The sequence below is a fragment of the Lathamus discolor genome, chromosome 14 (assembly GCF_037157495.1).
Source record: "Lathamus discolor isolate bLatDis1 chromosome 14, bLatDis1.hap1, whole genome shotgun sequence".
Taxonomy (NCBI): Eukaryota; Metazoa; Chordata; class Aves; order Psittaciformes; family Psittacidae; genus Lathamus; species Lathamus discolor.
The window spans coordinates 3,866,601-3,881,444 of NC_088897.1; positions in this window are offsets into that span (position 1 = coordinate 3,866,601).

The window sequence follows — 14,844 nt, forward strand, 5'->3', positions numbered from 1 at the left end:
AGACAGTTCATGCAGGAGCCCTCGCCACTCCAGTACCCACATGGAGAAAACAAATGTCTCTGGATCTCCTGGTAAAGCAACAGACGCAGCAGCAACTCCAAACCCAGCAACAGGCACTGCAGCTGCTCCAACCACAGCCACGGTCACTGCAACTGGGGTCTCTTGCTGGGGCTGCACCACCCGCAGGCACTGCACATACTGCAACTCCAGTCACAGGCACGGCAGCTTCTCCAATCTACCCCAGTAGTGTACTCTAATACCATCTAATCTAACAGCATCGAGGCTCACAATCTATTTGCATTTCTGGAGTGGCAGGGGCATCCCAGCTCAGATAAACCTGGCTGTGTAGGCGCAGCACAAGCACCCCACTGTGACTGGCCCAGAGGCATTTCAAGCACCAAGAAGGCTGCCTCTGCCCTTTTGGCCAAGCTGCTTTAGAGACACAGGAATTGAAGCAGCTCTCTGCCTTGCCTGCTCTCTCTGCTGGGGGGTTGCTGAAGCTCAAACCACAACGCGTGCCAGTCACAACCACAACAGTGCTAAGCAGAGATCAGCAGCACCTACTCACCCTTCCGTGGCAGCCACACACCCATCGCTGACCTGATACCTCGTGCCACCCATCTCCGCTGCTCCGCATTTGAGCATCTGAACCTGACCCCCTTTTGATCACTACATCAAGGAAGCAGGAACCTTGACCAAACTGCAGCAGGGCAGCGCTGATGGCATCACAATCAGCTTCAGCATCCAAGAGTCCCCCACCACACACCACCCATCTTTCCTGCCCAGAGACACTCGTCACAGATGGAGCCCCAAGTCACGGACTGAATGAACTCAAACAATGTTTGTAGGGATGGTCCAGAGACTACGGGAATGATATCTGTGTGTGTGTTTATACAGATACATGTATGTGTTACATACATGTAGAGATGTATTTCTCAAAGGACAGGAAAGGTGATGGTGGAAAGCGTGGGACCTGCCCTGATGTGAACGGGTACAGAATAAGGGGTGGACACTGTCCGGAGTTCGGCTGGAACAGAGTTCAGTTTGCTCCTAGCAGCGGGTGCAGAGCTGTGATGTGGTGCCTTTGACAAGAAACACGAGATTTTTCAGGCGCTGTGGGCTCCTGGAGAATGCACATCCCAGATTACAGCCTGACTGTGAGCCCTCTCTCGCAGTGACCCGGAAGAAGAAGGATTTCAGATGGGGCCCTGAGCAACAACCAGCCTGGGCACACATCAAACCAGAGACAGTTCATGCAGGAGCCCTGGGGCCGCTCCACACAGGGCAAGGTGGGAAAACCCGGCCCTGCAGTGCAGCCGGGGAGAAAGGTCCTGCCTGGAGCCTCCCGCAGAAAGCTCCAGGGGAGACTCCAGCTCCGCCCCTCGGCTTTTGGAGGCCGGGGTACAGAGGACCCCAGGCCGGCTGCACCCCAACTGCAAGAGATACTGGCAGCCTGTGAAGGGGCTCGAGCCTCTGCAGAAGGGATGGGCACTGAAGCACAGCTCCTCCTGGCACCCCGCTGGCCCGTGCCGTGCCACCCCTGATATTGCCAAGGCATCTTTCTCAGTCCCGTCGGCAGCAGAGTGCAGGCCACAGTTCCCTTCAACTTGGAGGGGCATCCAGCACACTTGGAACCGCGTGCTCCAGGTTTGGAAACACAGCCCTACCATCTCCCATGGGCTGATCCAGACTGCACTGGAACAGGGGCAAGCTGCACAACACCTGCAATGCATTGATGACACCATCGCGTGGGGAGATGCAGTGCAAGAAGGTTTTCAGAAACAGAAGGAAACAATCCAAATCCTGCTGAAAGCCAGATTTGCCACGAAACAGAGTAAGGTCGAAGGACCTGCACAGGAGATGCAGGTTTGGGGAATAAAACAGCAAGAGAGATGCTGGCACTCTCCCACAGATTTGATCAACGAGAAAACAGCAACGTCTCCCCCAACTTACATGAAAGAAACACAAACTTTCTTAGGTGCTGTGGGCTTCTGGAGAGTGCACATCCCAGACTACAACCTCATTGCGAGCCCTCTCTAGCAGGGACACAGAAGAAGAAGGATTTCAAATGGGGCCTGGAGCAACAACAAGCCTGGGAACAAATCAAATGAGAGACAGTTCATGCAGGAGCCCTCGCCACTCCAGTACCCACATGGAGAAAACAAATGTCTCTGGATCTCCTGGTAAAGCAACAGACGCAGCAGCAACTCCAAACCCAGCAACAGGCACTGCAGCTGCTCCAACCACAGCCACGGTCACTGCAACTGGGGTCTCTTGCTGGGGCTGCACCACCCGCAGGCACTGCACATACTGCAACTCCAGTCACAGGCACGGCAGCTTCTCCAATCTACCCCAGTAGTGTACTCTAATACCATCTAATCTAACAGCATCGAGGCTCACAATCTATTTGCATTTCTGGAGTGGCAGGGGCATCCCAGCTCAGATAAACCTGGCTGTGTAGGCGCAGCACAAGCACCCCACTGTGACTGGCCCAGAGGCATTTCAAGCACCAAGAAGGCTGCCTCTGCCCTTTTGGCCAAGCTGCTTTAGAGACACAGGAATTGAAGCAGCTCTCTGCCTTGCCTGCTCTCTCTGCTGGGGGGTTGCTGAAGCTCAAACCACAACGCGTGCCAGTCACAACCACAACAGTGCTAAGCAGAGATCAGCAGCACCTACTCACCCTTCCGTGGCAGCCACACACCCATCGCTGACCTGATACCTCGTGCCACCCATCTCCGCTGCTCCGCATTTGAGCATCTGAACCTGACCCCCTTTTGATCACTACATCAAGGAAGCAGGAACCTTGACCAAACTGCAGCAGGGCAGCGCTGATGGCATCACAATCAGCTTCAGCATCCAAGAGTCCCCCACCACACACCACCCATCTTTCCTGCCCAGAGACACTCGTCACAGATGGAGCCCCAAGTCACGGACTGAATGAACTCAAACAATGTTTGTAGGGATGGTCCAGAGACTACGGGAATGATATCTGTGTGTGTGTTTATACAGATACATGTATGTGTTACATACATGTAGAGATGTATTTCTCAAAGGACAGGAAAGGTGATGGTGGAAAGCGTGGGACCTGCCCTGATGTGAATGGGTACAGAATAAGGGGTGGACACTGTCCGGAGTTCAGCTGGAACAGAGTTCAGTTTGCTCCTAGCAGCGGGTGCAGAGCTGTGATGTGGTGCCTTTGACAAGAAACACGAGATTTTTCAGGCGCTGTGGGCTCCTGGAGAATGCACATCCCAGATTACAGCCGGACTGTGAGCCCTCTCTCGCAGTGACCCGGAAGAAGAAGGATTTCAGATGGGGCCCTGAGCAACAACCAGCCTGGGCACACATCAAACCAGAGACAGTTCATGCAGGAGCCCTGGGGCCGCTCCACACAGGGCAAGGTGGGAAAACCCGGCCCTGCAGTGCAGCCGGGGAGAAAGGTCCTGCCTGGAGCCTCCCGCAGAAAGCTCCAGGGGAGACTCCAGCTCCGCCCCTCGGCTTTTGGAGGCCGGGATACAGAGGACCCCAGGCCGGCTGCACCCCAACTGCAAGAGATACTGGCAGCCTGTGAAGGGGCTCGAGCCTCTGCAGAAGGGATGGGCACTGAAGCACAGCTCCTCCTGGCACCCCGCTGGCCTGTGCAGCGATGGATGTTCAAAGGCAGGGTCTCCTCTACACATCATGCAACTGATGCTCCATGGAGTAAGTGGGCTGCAGTTATCGCACATTGAGCCGGAACAGGAAATCCCCATCATCCAGGAGTCCTAGAAGGCATCTTGCACTGGGAGGGGGTGAAGTCTTCGCAACGTCACCAGAGCAGGGGGTGACACGTGCTAAGCTTCTCATTTGTGACCTAAATGGTAAAATTCTCACCATAACCAAACCCATCCTAAGTGGTGCTTCTCATTTCTGGGGAGAGTTTGACCATGCAAGAAGGAACACAGGGGTTCCGGGGTTCTTTTCATTTAGCTGTTCATACAGCACCTGCATAAACCAGTTCTCTGTGCCTGCCCCACCTGCTCCTCACAAACTGAACCGGGAAAAACCTCCACTAAGGATGCACGGAATTCCCAAACACCACCCTGGCGAGAAACAGAAAAGCATCCACCTGCCATACATGGGATGGGATCCAGCACGAGCAGCCTCCCAAAGGACCCCACAGCTCTCACCCAGAACACCACAGTCGTGCTTAAAGCCCCAGAGAAGCCCCCACCTCTGGCCAAGAACTCCAACCCTTCTCTAATTCTAGTCCCTGGCAGCCCGGCCCTATTCTCCTGCATGAGCTGGCAGCACTGCTCACCTTTGCTGGGCAGGAGAGAGTTCCCTCAATGAGACAGACAAGGCATTAGGAAATCAGGCTGTGTCATCCAGCCAGCACATGGCCTCAAATGCGATCCTGGCACAACGACATCAACTAAAGAGCTGCTTGCCTGGACTCTTCTTGTCATTTAGAAATGAGGAGACAGAAGCAGCCCTATGTTGCTGCAGAGCCCCTTCGGACCTGCCTATGGATGCAGAGGCTGGGAGCAGCAGTACCTGTTTGTGTCACATTGAGAAAGGACGTGCTCAACAGCATTGCCAACACGCTGCGAGAGCTGGAACGTGCCCCTTCCAGCAATGTATTTGTGGGCAAAACACAAGTGTCACGGACCCTATAATGCTACACTTTGCAAAGAGCAGGCTAGGACTTACAACACATAGGTCTCAAGTCTGACTCAAAGATCTTTGAAGGCTGGTTCGGATTTAAAAATGGTTTAATCAATCTTGTTTCCACAACCTGGTCTGTTACCAACTGACAGCAAGGTTTGGATTCACATTTGTATTGAGAGTCTGTTGGAGACACAGGTTTGTACAGGGTAAATGTTTTCCCTGCTTGAGTCATGCTGGGCATCACAAAAGCACCTGTCATTGCTAGTGCAGACAGGAGAGTGATGGCTCTCCTCTGAAGTGGGCATCTGCAGCTGGGCACATGAATCAACCCTCAGAGTGCCCATTTTTCTCTCCAGAGGACGCAGGGAGTGTGAGCAGATGGATCAGAGGGAGATGCTGACACTCTTCTCCACTCCTTTCCTCACCTCAGCAGGGCTCAGCCACATCAACAGCATAAAACAAGCATTGGTTCAGTGCAGCCTTCAACTCTGTGAGGTTCTGGGAAGAGTTCAGGATCCCTCCATGAAATACACGGGATCTTCCTGGCCAGGATCTGGCACCAGGACCAGTGCAGCAGCCATGTCAAAGGAGTCCCAGGTACCCTAGAAGTTTAACAAGTTTCCTCTCACACTACCAGGACAGCCAACACAGAAATGATGGAAAAAAGAAAGAGAGTGAGGAAGGCTACACGTAAGAAACCCAGGGCAAGGCACAGTAAAACGCCAGACCTGTGTCCTTTCTCCCTGTTCTTTACCTCTGTCAGGTCTCTTCCCTTCATTGCTCCTCTTTGCCCTCACTAAGCCCCACTAGAGACATATCCTCATAGGTTATCTCTACAGCATGGTCTGCTGACCTCTCAAGGGAAAAGCCAGCTTGAAGCCAGGTACAAAACCCAAAGTAGCTCCTTTGATCCCACCGCTGCTGTCTGGGTTTAGTCCTCCAAGCAGCTCAGCATATTCATTTTAACTACTTGCTGCTGATAGCTGGCTTCCCTGCTTGCCGCGGATGAGTGAGCACAACTGCTCACTCCAGGCCCAAAGAAAACATGCAGAGAAACCATAAGACAGCGGCCTGACCTTTCAGACACTCCGCCTGCTAGTAAATACCAGCCAGTCCCTGGAACATCCAACAAGCCACAGCCAGCCCTGCGTTTCCTATCACCCCGAAGTCCTTCAGCCTGCACCCCGAACCCAGCCCTGCAGCTGCACTGACCTGCCATTCCTCACACTTCTCTCTTGGACTTTGGAGGCTCGTCCAGCCCTGACACAGGGATTTTATGATCTGGTTCCTGTCACAGCTGCAGCAGTGAGCAGTGCAGAACAGCCACGAGAGCATGAAGCACTGGGGAGACCCCAGCCATATTGCCCAACATCACTCAACATCATGGTGTTGCCCAGACCTGCCGTAAGGCCCAGGGCTCTGCTCCTTTTCCTGGAAAACCCTTCAACAATCCTCGTTGTGTTTTCCCATAATCAGCTCAGAGAAGGAGGTTGATATGGTCCACGATGGACTCCAGGCAGCACAGAGAGGCAAAAGTCACACAATGCAGTTTCCCAGCCCTTGTACTTTGAGAGCTTTAGGAACAAGCTGAATCCTCACTACAGAGTTACGGTTCACCCCAGAGCACCTGCAGGTCTCTTCCAGACCTATATGTTATGCCATGTGCCATGTTACACACATGCCATGATGCCGTTTCTATCCTTGCCTGCTCCCTCTGCAGTGGGTTTATGGTAGCCAAGAAAGAGCTTGACATTCACAAATGAAACAAGCCCACTCAGAGCAGAGTCAGCACTGAATTCTGATGCAGCTTTCTCAGTCTTGCTCCCCAGTTGTGTGCGCTGATTTCTATGCTCTGTGCAGCCTGTTAGGCAGGAGAACAGAAAACAGGACCGAGCTGAGGATCAGCCCCGGGGAGCCCTCATTTCACCTCTTTGTAGCTTCCCAGGTACCTGCTGCTGCTCCCTTTCATTTGCCACAGATGATGTTTTACTGATGGGTGTCAGCATCTCCTCTGCATTGGCACTGATGGATGCTGTGCCGGGTACCCCTCAGCCCATCAGCAACCTCACACACAGCCTCCCTGGGGTCCTGATCTTCATGCAGGACTGAGTAACAACCACACAAGAGGAGGCTCTCCTGAGAGCAAGCTCATTCCGCAAAGGCTGGGTATGAACTTGGAGAGAGCCCGCACTGTGCCCTCTTCTCCGCTCTGTCAGTGAGTAGCCCCCACACCATTCCAGAAAGGAATGCACAGGCATAAACCAGTGACATAACCTGCAAAACCAGCCTTGGAGCTGGGACCACAACGTGCTCCTGGGGAAAAACTAAAGCAAACAGCAGCTCCCAGCACCCAGCACAGCTCTCAGCCAGAGATCCCCACTCACCAATTAGATTTCCTCCACCGGTTTGCACGGGGAAAGGCAGGGAGGAAATGCCAGCTGCTGCTGGGCACGCAAAACAGATTCATGTGTGTGTTTAAAGCACTAACAACTCCCTTCCTGCTGAAAGAGGGAAAAGACTTTCTCTTAATCCTTCCTTGCATCAGTAATCAGAGAGAGGAGCAGATGGTGCCAGAAATACAGTAATATGCCCATTAAAATAGCTCAGTAGCTGATGACTTAGCACCAGACCCCATGCAGCAAACACCTTTATGAGAGCCCTGCTCCAGCAGAAAACAGTGGCTCATGCAGTGACCCTGAGGAAAGAATAACTCTCTGGGAATGAACCCAGGTCCATTTAACAGTAAGGCCAGAGCTCTCGCCTGCAAGCTCTTTGCCAGCAGATGCGCTCAGCAAGGTTTGCTCTCCAGGCACACCCACACAAGGTACATGTTCCATTCTGCCCCTCACTGACACCAGTCTGTCTTCCAGCTGAGTGGTGAACATCCCCAGCACTGCTACTGGGCTTCCCGGAGTCTATTCATCCCTTAAGAGGAATAAGCAGATGGACAAGAGGGTTTCCAATTATGGATTTCTCCTCTACAATTCCCAGTGTAAGGTCTGTACATAAGCAACTCTCTTTCAATCAGATACAATACAATGAATTCCTCAAGTTTCTGTCTTACTGCATCTGTCCAGAAATTACATTCTTCTACACAGACCATCTGAGCAGCTTCCTGCAAATTTTCGCTGGCATCCATAAAGAGAAACACCAGCGTCAGCAGTCACCATATTGCTGACCCCGCAGCCTTGCAGGGCCAACCCATCTGTTCCTGCCCACAGAGTAATGATGTTTCAATCACGCCACCCATCCTGGCTGCGAAGGACACACGAACCAGCGGGCGCTTGGGGTGAGAACACTTTCCCTCTCCAAGGTCTTCATTTACAGTGGGAGTGCTGCCACCTCTGAGAGCAGCGCTGGAAAAGCAGCGCCCTCCAGGTAACAGCCTGAATTCTTCTTTCTCTGACCTCATAAATCTTCCCAGCACAATTTCCATCCAAATAGATGTGCTCCCGCAAACATTTATGCCAAGTCACACTTATGCCAAGCGGTGTTTCTCAACAGAAAAGCACTGCATCCAAAATGCTGCATCAACTCCAGCTCCAGCCTCCACAAGGGTGACCATTTCTGTCATTAATTAACTCTTTATATGACATGACATTTATTTCATTACCCCACTGAATGTCATCGTCCAATTAGCTCATCCCCAGGGAATGGGACCTGGTTAACTGAGACAAGGAAACTGAACTTTAGCAACCTTCCTCTCCTGTAAACAAGTTGCTAGCATGAAATTACTAAGCAATAACTAACCCCTTAAAGCTTGAATAAAGATTCCTTCTCCCTTCCTTGGCCTTATTTTAGAAGAAATTTCTAACTCCCCTATTTCCATCTTGCTTGTCACAATGCCTCAGGAAGGTCAGTGCCTCTGCAGGCCAAAGCATGCTGCCTCCCAGCACCAACTGTGTGGAAATGGTCACACATAACAACACATCTCCATTCATGGTTAATAAATAGACTCCAATCTGCCCATGGGACAGTGGAAGCTCCCACAGGCTGAAAACAAAGAGTGTAAGCCCAAACCTGTGTCTGTAACACTCTCCCATAGATTGACAACTGCCTGATGGCCCAGAGCAGCTGAATTCAGCTACATGAGTAGGGATGCACACAAAGCAGGAGGTCTCCTTTCAGTTCACTTGAGAGTCTGAGTTGGTTGCGCATGCTGGAAACCTGAAAATGTCCCTCCTTGCTTTCACTGTATTTTCCCTAATTGCAGGTTTTAGCTTCTTCAGCAGCAAAGAGCTCCCTCTGCCCTTACTGAACCACAGACGGGAGGAGCAGAGCTGGATCTCCACCAGCTGAGACATCCCTTCTCTGGGCTACGCTGCTCTGGGATGTAACAAGACAGCCCATACAACTACAAAGGACAGAGAGAAATGAATAACTCTCCCCAAGCTGATGCAGTGTGTGGCCCTTCACTTATTTTCTTTGCTATTTTTTTTCACAGGTAGCATGCTAGCGGCTCTATCTTCCATGGTACCTGATTTGAAACACACAGATGAAGGGTCGTGAGATGAAAGAGAAGCATTAATCTCCCATGTTGACTCAGCATCACAATGAATTTCATCCCTCGACTGCTTTTGCTCTTGGCTGGAGGTCAGCATTTCCAGGAAGGAATACTCCAACTGGTCCAGGAGCACTAACATGCCACTGCCCAAACCTGCTCCGGCCTGACACTGCAAGGCTTGTCCCACCTCGGAAGACATCCCACAGGCTCTGGAGCAAACCTTCCACAAACTGAGCCTGCAAATCCCCAATTTCTCATCATTATGGTTGGCTTTCTACAGAGCTATTCTGTTAAGTGGCTTTGCCATGAGCTACGTGAAACTGGCTGCTGCAATATGCAGTACACATGGCACTGCTGAGCAGGCACCGCTCGGGCACGGGACTTGCCAGGGCTCCCCCGGCTCCTGGCTCTGAGCACTCACCGAACAGTGCAGCTCTCCCCTCTTTGTGTAACAGGAGGCAGCCTGGAGCCATCCTGGACAGAGCAGTCTGAAGAGCACAAGCACAGGCCCCAGCAGACAGGGAATGGGAAGCAAGGAGCATTGACAAAGCTCAGGAAGCTTTTGCACTTTCAATTGAAAGATTTCTCTTCCTGTTGCAGCCAGCTTGCACCACCGGGCCCAGGCTCGGGTACTCTCATGCACTGCTTTGCCTCTTCTGCAGCAATTCTCAGAGGAGGGAAGAGACTTTGTTAGAAAGAAAAGTGGAAAGAAAAATAAGCCCCCTTAACTCACTCATTTATGGCTACAGAGGGTAGAAAGCTCAGCTCTATTCTCCAGTCCAACTGCTGTGTGATTCCTGCTGCTGTCCTAAACTCTCCACACCCTGTGAGCAAACCCTGCTGCAGCTCTGGTTCTCAGCAACAGAGCAAAGGTATTAGCTGGAGAAGAAGAAAAATCTCTGCCTGCAAGGGAATAAAGGTCAGTTGGCCTGAAAGGAAATGGGTTGTATAACTGCATGTCAATTAGACACGTACAAAAGAAACTAATAAAATTAATCCACTAAACTGGAAAGCTGTGATAAAGCAGCCCTGTAAGATACATGGGGAGGAAGGTGGGGAGGGGCTGGTAAACAGAAAGAGAAGTGACAAATGGAAGAAAAGAAGGTATAGAAGAAGAAATAATGAATAAAAGAGGAGATGGAGATAAAGGAGATTTTCATTGCTGAAAAGGTAAAAGCAAACAAAATGGTATCAGGATGAAAGGCAAAACCCAAATAAGCCAAAGTACACAGTTCTGCTGTGTCAAACATAAGAAGGGAGATGGTTTCTTCTTCACAGACAAGATAATTGTCTGTGCTGCCCAGGAGAGCAGACCTGGCTTTGGAAGAGCACAGTGGTGGGGGAACATGCGGGCTGGGAGAGAACAGCCTGACTCCAACAGCCCAGTGCTTGTGCACCCACCTGCGCCAGGAGCAACCACCACATCCACAGCCCTCAGGGGAGAAGCACGGAATACCAGGCTGGGAAGAGCCTCAAAGATCATCTGGTCCAGCCTTTCTTGGCAAAGCATGGCCTAGACTAGACGAACCAGCACTTTGTCCAGTGGAATCTTAAATATGTCCAACACTGGGGATTCCACCGCTTTCCTGGGGAGATTATTCCAATGGCTGAGTGTTCCCATTGTGAAAAGCTTTCCTCTGTGTGTCTTTGAGCACCGCAGACTTGTTGAACCAGCCACCTAGCACAGAAATGGGCAGATCCAGTAGCTCAGGTGCTCCTTCCAAGTGCAGCATTGGAGACCCTGGTAACAATCATCCAGTCTCATGGACAGTCTCTGGGGAAGCATCGATCTGTACAACCCACAGACCCACACCTTGGACTTACATGATCCATTCAACCGGGGTCACTGCAGTGATTCAGCCAGCCCACAAGGGGCTGCTGAGGACACCAGAAAACCTGGCTCTGATCAGAATGCTTGCATGGGAAGCTGTAAGTCGGGCTCTGGTTTTCCTACTGGTGGCTCTGAAGCCAGGCAAACACTTGTTTGACACTGCCCTCTGACACCTTGTCTTCCAGCTCTTTGATTCTTTCTGAAGTGAAGATGCCACACTTGGACTCTAAGAGCACTCAGTCCTTGAAAGTCTGTTTCCCTGTGGTAGCTGCCTTTGTCCATCTGATCCACAATAAAATCCAGCAGCAGCTTATGTGCATAGGGGAAATGCACTGGTAAAAGCCCCGTTACAATTTATTAGATGCTTTTTGCTTCCTTCTGTGGCTGAGGAAGAGTGGACATTGTTCTGTTTCATGTATACCCAGTGCACACAGGCTATGACAAGAGGGTTCAGCCACATCTGGAAGCAGTGCCCTGCACACCACCCCTGCAAGCAGACCTTCTACCTGCTGATATGGCCTGAACTGAGAAGCAGCATGGTCTGAATTGCCAACCAGGGTAAACTGGCCTTGCTCCACCGAAGCACTGATTTAGACCTGACGGTAACTTGGAGGGATCTCAGCCCAATGTGAACATAGATCCAGCATGGATCCTAACGCAGAATTCCTAATGCAGAACTTAAGGGAACCCATACCAGCCCTCAGTGTACGTATCATACTTGAGTGAAACCATGGAGCTGGCTCCAACCAGAATGTGACCTAAGATGGATCTATGACGGCAACCTAAGTCAATCCTTAGAACAACTGCCATTTCTTCTGCCTGTTTTACCTTCCCAGAAAACTGATTGCCCCCACAAAACCCCTCCATTTAGAGGAATCTAGGCCAGGATCTGAAGAGGCAAACAGTTCACTCATGTTTTCCCTACCCCTTAAAAGCTTCCTCCAGCCCCGACCCTACGCTTGATTTGGCAAGGCTTCTGGACACAGGCCAGAATATGCTGTCTGGAGGTAGGGTTTGCCAGTGGATGGAAACCCTGCCTTGTCCTTCCACTTTCATCTCACTGCTGCTTTTGTTGCTGTGCTGCAGGGCATTTCCAGGTTTAACGAACATCAGGCAAGCCTTCTGCCTGATGGTTCATTACTGCCTTCCAACAGAGAAAGCACCACACTGAAGTCATGATTGATTTGTTACATGCACCACTGAAGGATTTCCATATGGAAAAGTAGTCAGTCGAGGTGACCCTGAAAACATGGAGCCTTACATCAAACACCCAACAGAAGATACAGGAAAGAGAATGAGGAAATTTGGGACCATTAGCCTGGTGTCTCTAATCTGGCTTCAGGGATGCAGTGGAGGCCATGTCCTAAGATTCCAGAACTCTCACAGAGGCTGTTGCATTGAATCAGTTGCATTTCTGACAGAGTTCTTACCTCTGCACAGCCAAGGTCCTTCCAGCCATGGTGCAGCAGCCCAGATGACAGAACTGAGGGGCTAAGTGATTCTTTCAGTGGGATCCTACACGTTCATTTCCAGAGGAAGAAGGAGGAGAGTGCAACACTTTGCTGCAAGAGGCAAACATCTCTCTGAGTGGCTCATTAGGAGAAAAGAAGGTCAATTAAAGCTGGAATCAAAGAACCGCAGTACTAATGTAATAAATACATGTGCGAAGTGGTCCTCCAGCCTCACATTCTCATGCATTGGGTTTCTGTTCTCCCTTGCCTCTTCTAAAGAGATGAGAACAAGGTGATTAATAAGGCTACAGAAAAACAGAGAAGCATCTCCAGAGAAAGAAAGAAGTTTCATTTAAACTCATTTCCATATATTTCTTTTCCCCTCAATGAATTTTAATATTGATCTTTCCCCTTTTCCTGTTTATTGTTTTAAAAAGAAAGTTTCTGCTTTCAAAACAACTTCTGTTTCCCGCTCCTCCTTTTTATTAATCTCAAACACAGGTTCCCATGAGAGCAGCTCAGATGTGTAATAGGAAGTGGCTACAAGGAAGCTGCAAGGGAGCCTGTGGGTACCAAACCCCCGCGGTGCCTTGTACAGTGTGGAGCAGTGAAGGAGTGATGCTGGCAAAGTGAGCCTGGTGCTTGCAGCCCAAAGCAGAAGGAGAGGATGTGTCCCTGAATAGCAGTGCTTTAACACTGACACAGAGCTGTGTACACTGGAGGGGTAAAGAACAAATAGAGGGAATTGAGTTTCTTTTTCTCCTGGAGAGGCATATTACAATACCAGAAATGTCGCTACTCTGCCCTGCAACTATATCTCATAGACAACACAAACACATACCCTGATGGGAAACTGTGCTGCACTTACTACTTGTCATCTGCAAAGGGCACCATGTGTATTGGCAGGTATACACATGCCAGTACATGTTTAGGGGCAGGCAGCACCCAAACACCCTCCAGCCTGAGACATCAAGGCATGATCAGACCCTGCTGCATGGGGAAGATACCCCAGAAAGAACTGGGGGGGTGAGGGTGCAGAAGGGAAACACACAGTATGCCCCAGCACCCATACCTACCCAGGATGGGCTGTGGGGAAGCCCTAAGAGCCCTTTCCCACTAAACCTGCACCCGTAATGGATGCACTGGCAAGGCAGCAAATCAGACAGCACCGAAACCTGGAATTTAGCCTGATTCTAAAATACATATATTTTAACACCCTGAATGCAAAAGCATGACCCATTATTTACTAACTTGTGCCATGTTAATAAAGATAATACATAATTATTCCTGAAATAGTTCAATGCAAAGGTTCCCTCAGCTATAAACATATCACATTCCTCCTCTGTTTGATGTTCTAATTACATGTATCACTGTCCATCTGAGTTAGAACTAGATTAAGGCTCTGCTTGCATTTAAAGTAGCTGTTAGCACTGCTTATAGTACGAGATGACTAATTGCCATCATGTTGGTGATGAATGAGGCCGAGACGCCAGGCAGCGAGTGAAAATTACACCTGGTTATCGCCAGAATTCAGACAGAAGCAGAAAACCCCACATGTACACACACCCTTCACCCCGTTTGCACACTGCGGCTGGTCTCAAACCCACCAACAGCCCTGAGATGGGTTCACACTGCAGCAGGCAGCCGAGTGTTCATCCCTGGCTTGCACTCATGCACCTCACCCTCTTCACACCCAGTGGGGTGTGTTTACCATGGCGGGTGTGAAGGAAGCTGTTTGTCACACTGCAGCTGGTTCCTTCCCCACCACCACCACTGAGGAAATAATCTTGTCACATCCCAAATTGAAGGTGATTTATCCGACTCTCCGTACGGTGCTGGCAGCACAGCAAGCATCCCTCTTCCCTTCCAGGCCGTGGTGAAGCAGTTCCCTGTGTGCTTCTGGGGCATATGTGGTGTTACAGGTGCCACTTTTCAGTGGAAACAGAAAAAACAAGGCCCTGACTGCATCAGGCTCGATGCTGATGATCAGGGGTAAGAGCACGAGCAAGGCAGACTGAAGGTGACAGAAGAGACAGAGAAACCAGCCCACTGCTGCTCACAGTGGGACCCACGCAGCTGTGTCCATTCCTCTACTGAAATCCATAACCACTCCTCACAAGTGGGACACGGCTTTTGAGGCTGTTGTGTCTGTAAGATACTTCTCCTTGCTCCTTCCCAACCTGGGATTTCTCCGACTGCATTAACTTCTTGGGTCACCAATGGCCAGAGCTTGGCTGTTGAAGCACCTCTGTGTTCAGTCCTCAAGGTGGCTGTGGTTCAGCTCGGGCTGGACTCACTCCTATACACTTCTGAAGGCTTTTGACTGTGCAGTGTTCACAAGCGCAAGTAGTACTCAGCACAACAAAGCCTTGCTTTTCTGTTGGAGCACATGCGAGGCAATGAGTTGG